Source organism: Leguminivora glycinivorella, chromosome 3, assembly GCF_023078275.1.
Source record: "Leguminivora glycinivorella isolate SPB_JAAS2020 chromosome 3, LegGlyc_1.1, whole genome shotgun sequence".
In the NCBI taxonomy this organism is placed as follows: domain Eukaryota; kingdom Metazoa; phylum Arthropoda; class Insecta; order Lepidoptera; family Tortricidae; genus Leguminivora; species Leguminivora glycinivorella.
Genome location: NC_062973.1, coordinates 4,271,010 through 4,276,672, shown reverse-complemented (window position 1 = coordinate 4,276,672; position 5,663 = coordinate 4,271,010). Strand labels below are relative to the sequence as shown.

Here is a 5,663-nt window from a genome sequence, read left to right as displayed (position 1 = left end):
TTCAATGTGTCTTAATATTATTTTCTTGGAACGACATTGCTTTTGTTTTTCTTTAAACTCGTCATTAATCGCGTGATCTTCAATTTAGAATTACTTAAATAACCGCGTCATTTTAAATCTGCTTAAACAAATGACAAACAAAAACAGCGTCTACGCTGATCATCCGTCCATTCATACAGCGTATACGCCATTTTATCATTTTTTCAAGAAAATGCAAGAGTAGACGAAATAACAAAATGCAAAGAAATCATTGCCCTAGACACGCGTTGCTCTCAAATGATGCTGACGACAAAGTGATTCTGTTTTATCAACCTGAAACTATGAACTGTAATGCAAATTGTGAACTTCGAAATTGAGGTTATGAAATTGACATAACTATATTTATAAACAATATGAACGACCGCGTTGGAGGATATGAATGCATTGGAACCTTGACATGTGTTTTACTGTGTTTCTCATCACGATAATAGAAAATCTAGTGCTCATACTCACGATCTAATGAACATACAGCCATACAAAAGATGTCTTAAAGAGGTATGCCTCCACTGACAAAGTGAATTAAGTTGCCTACTCGAAAAGCAACTTTGCAAGGAAGGTAAGATCCCAGACCTACTTGGAACTTATAGTAACAGACTATTATTTGCACTACTTTCCCCTAAGACCGATTATCTATAAAACCTGTTACTTAAACTTACTTTTTAAAGCTTCTAGAATAATGGATACTAAGTGAACCTACTTTGTTCTGTTTCAATGAATGATATTTACAAGTTTATTTGTTTTTCAGCAAGTTTACTACCCACTGAAATGTTCTCTTGGTACTTGATGAGATTATGGAATGAAACTGGCAATATTACAATGTGATAAAGATATTCCTGATGGCGATGAGTGATGACTAACTTTCAAAGTAAGTACCTACTTTTATACTGCTAAACTTGTGCCTAGACCTGACCTTAATATATCACAAATCCTTATTTTAACTGTGTATATCTATATAAGTTTTACTCATGTTTGTCGTTCAAGACAGACGGATATCTTCCCAAGAGTAATATTTTCAGCATTAAATATAGTATTCTAATCCTGTCGGCTAACACTATTCTACTCTAAACCAGTTAAACTAAATCTAGATAACTTATTTATGACCTAATTAAACACACAGGTATACTTTAGAAGTCAAGGTTACTCAGACAGACTCGGTGAGAAGTTTGGTACATACAACTTACTTGTACTCCAAGAAATCTAATATTTCCTGTGTATACTCCTATAAATGTATAGTTGAAATAGTGTTGAAAATGGTGCTAAGATATTCCTTTGAGTGGATACTCAAAACCCATGTCAATATGTCTCATTGACTGATCATCAATAGTTCCTCGGAAACTGCATACTAAAAAATTGAAATTCTTAAAAATCTATAACTACCTAGCCTATTCTTTCTATAATCTAATATCCTACTCTGTTTTGCTTTACAGACTACAAGATGAACCCCTTCCACTTCTAGAATGTGAAGAATGCTGCCATATTACTGGCTCATATGATCATCATGACAACTGTCTACCGTTGTCTACCCCGATACAAGGAAAATTACAAATGTGTTGCTAAGCTTAATATTAGGTACTTAAATACTTCCTTAGACTAAAACTACTCTTACTTTAGCTTATTCTAGCCGTAGATAAGTACATGTATAGCCTATTGTTGGAAAAATTACACAAAAGTTGTATGAAAAAGCCCTAAGTCACAGTATGGCTTACTGTACATGTGTGTATGTACACATCCTATCTTTCTTGTTTGGGCAAAGGTAGAAATGAAGTATTATTGTGAATACTACTTAATAACTGGAACAGGACAAGTTGAAATTATGGAATATTGTCACTTCCTCATTAAATTTCCAAAATAATCTGTCGAATGATTATGGAAATGTTCACCCCCATTCAACTGTTTCCTAACTATGATAAATATGACATTAAGTATTTAAATATGAAATATAATGCCACTAGGACATCACAGCTGTTAATAAGGTAGACTTTCACCCCCATATCTTTAGACCACTAGACATATCTTGTTTACCGCTGATCTACTTGTAACCATTTCCTACTTTGGCAAATTGTACTAATGTTTTGAAATGCCTCGCTCCCCTGCTATTTAAAATAAGGAACTCATGTATGTACATGACTGATTTTTAGGTATATGGCATCCTACAGATATTGCTAACCTATAGTTGTACTATTGTAAATATTCTATGCCTATACCTACTTATATCTATGCCTACTTAGACAACACCACTCGAATTAAAATGTAAAAGGTTCCTACAACCAACTAATGCATATTTATTTCTATTTTCAGATCAGTAGAAGCAGTTAGAAGAATAAATAATGGTTCCGGAGTTTTACAATGGCCGACTAACTTTTGATGACTGATGAAGATAACTATGCCAGCAAAAGACAGACAACGGATTTACTTCGAATAGCAATATTAATAAAGCACTACCTTACATTATTAAGACTAGAATATTGAATATATGATAAAATTTAAGTTGTAAAATAATAATGTAGATTTCATATTTATGTTTATTTTTAATTAAAGATATACAAGTGTTTGTTTTTCAGTTAACCCTTAACTGCATGCATTAGATGATATTTGTCAGAGTTTGCACTTCAAGGCATGTCAATATTTTGTGATTGACTATCTGACAAATATTTTATAAGGAATTAGAGTCCATTAGTCAAAGTCACTCGCACTCCGCTTCACGAACAACAAAATGTGAATGTCTTCAGCAAAGCGTCCCACCTAACGACAACGTGCGACGCCCCACCAAACACACTCACATTTATAACTAAAAAACTACTGTTTAGTATTCTAATGTATATGAAATATATCTCATATGTAATTAAAAGAAAACCCTATGGTAATACCTCACATCCTGGTTATGGCCTATCCAAAATTGTACCGAACTTCCGCACCCACTCACTTATTTACTTACTTACTTGACTAAACATACTTATAACTAACCGTCCTTTAAAAATACCCTGTAGATTTGGCCTTGTGATCGTCTAATGGTAGTAGAAGGACCCCTCGATATGAACCATAGCAACCCAAACTCTTTAATGCTAAGTAGATACGACTATTGGACTCATATGATTAATTATAACTTAACCCACTAATTAAATCTCAGCATAATTTTGTGAAAATTACGTTAATTTGGACGAATGGGCAAAAGACGTGGAGATTATGTTAACGCTAAATAACGCCTGTGAAAAATGTGCGAGCAAAGTAACATACGAACTTGAACAGGTAAAAACCTATAGGCGCCAGACATTTTATTCATAATTTTGGTTTATAAATGGTAAATAATATAAAAAATATTTTAGTAATCATCCACTACGCCCTATTAGTAGTTTCAATTGGGCTCGAAGCTTGCGTTGTGGTTTGAAACTCCTCATCTCAACCAAACTGCTCTGTTGAGAATCCTATGCCAAACCAGAAGGGCTATCTATCTATGAACTAACCCCCCTTTTATTTTGTTTCATTTTCCCTAGCTAAACCCCCCTTTTCCCCAATACTGCTAATAGACCATAACTTCTCGACCCTTTCACTGTTTCAACGATACATCGAGTAAGAAGCTTCCAATTGAAAACCCAAGAAAAGTAAGCTTAATCACTCCTCGGAGTTTTCGGCTTCCCATCAGTGGACGGCGCCCGCATGCCACTGGTCCCTAAACAAACCCCAGCTAACACTCAATGATCGCTGTCACATGAAGAATCAGAAATTGCTACCACAATTACAAATTACACTTAGATGAATTAACCAGTAATAACTCAAAGCTTTTTCACACTTCGATAATAAATATGATATTGAAGTTTCATTATACCAAGAATAAACACACGATATTATTTATAAAATACCTTCTAACACCCAGTAATTTTGTTCACAATGATTTTAGATCTTGAATTTAATTTACTTTTACATAATTTATTTTTAGTTATTAGATAAGATAGGTTTTTATATTACAGAACTTTATTTATTTCCCTACCTATCGATGTGTGTGATTCTACCCTACTAGACAGAAAGTTCCCTAATCTAAAACGATAAAAACTCTGTTCGTACTCACCATGGAACCAGAGTTTTAGGATATACGCGGTGTATACCTAAACTGACTACGCTAGAGTTCAGCAGACTAGACTGAAGAAAGCAAACCCTATAAGTCTGTGTATTTATCCCCCCCCGATGCAGGCGTCCGTGGACAGGGAGGCAATCGGGTAGGATAGTTCCCTATTGTGTATATGATATATACTTATGACAATAAATATACAAGGCCTTCAAATACTGCCGCTTTGAACGAGCTTGGATTACTCCAAATGACACATATAATGTCCTCGCTCTAGGCTAACAGCTGGGCATTGAAGAACCAGGGAGGGAGAGATTTTTCATTTTTCTATGTTGGTAAAGAGAAAAATGCCAATTTAACCCTCTGTATTGGTAAAACTACGGACCTCCTTGCATCAATAGTTTAACAGCCGCTAGGTTAATCGATGCAAGGCTAAACAAACTGTCTGTCTGGGCAGCGATCTGGCTTTATAATTAAATATTCTTCACTTAATTTGAACTGATTAGGTATTATTTACTTTAACCATTAAATTTGATTATCACAATAACAATGAAACTTCTGACAAGAAGAACCGAATCGTTAGCGGCTCTCTTCACTCATATAAACTCCAACTCAATAGCACAAGACAATAAACCTGCACCACCGAATCAGAATCTACCATCCAAAATCAAGCTCTGAAAAGAACATATGTTCCCCACAAAACCAAACAATAGACGGCATGAATAAAATAAACACTCACTAACTTTCAATACTTCTAGTAAAACATAACTTAAACTTAGTAGAAATCACTACCCGTTAAACGTACCAGAGTTAAACAACTCTAAGCACTTATCCCAAATGCTGACTTTACGAGAACAAAACATAGATTTTATTCACAATAAAATCAAACACTTAGAAATTTGGGCAGAGGTTCCTCACTATTTAAAACAATTTACACTTTAAACCAGAGTCGACTGTCGGTCCACGATGCTTGAAAAATCATGAATCAAAACAATGCTCCCGGAGCTATTTATAAGACACGAATCTGGACATTTTTTCTGGACACGCACCTGTGAAATTATTTCTAGACATTTTATCTGGACACGCCGATATCCAAAATAAAAAGATCATAAGTGCTTTGTTTACACCCATACGCTTTACGAATTAAAGTCCACGTTTTCTCAGCAAAAGATGCTTCCTATCACAGGTGTTTCCACACCTGACTTAGAGAGAGACAGATATATCATTGTTTATACCTAATTAAACTACTTATTGCATTGCGCAATAGTTGAAATACTTGAAATACACCGTGTTCCATTTAACACCAAAAATATGAAAACCGCCTATTCAGAATCGAGAGCAGAATCGACCGAACCATATCCCGATGGAAGTAATATTTCCATTCAAATCAACATGATTAATCATCTTTTTACAAGTCTATTCCACCGTACCTGCAACACAACAATGTACACATTGCACCGCCAGAGGCTGCTCACCCCTTTCAATATTTAGGGTTGTCAATACTGGCCAGTTTCCTGGGCGAACTCTCCTTCCCGCCACGAGCCCGACGCCGCTTGTCATTCCA

The 5,663-nt window shown here is 35.1% G+C and overlaps 1 long non-coding RNA gene across 1 annotated transcript; it reads left to right on the top strand.

The window, feature by feature from the left end:
• The first annotated feature begins 260 nt into the window (after window positions 1-260).
• On the top strand, window positions 261-2,496 carry LOC125224980. The gene is made up of 4 exons (XR_007176939.1): window positions 261-595; window positions 785-904; window positions 1,467-1,608; window positions 2,338-2,496. It is a non-coding gene; the product is annotated as an uncharacterized LOC125224980 (long non-coding RNA).
• The last annotated feature ends 3,167 nt before the right edge of the window (window positions 2,497-5,663 follow it).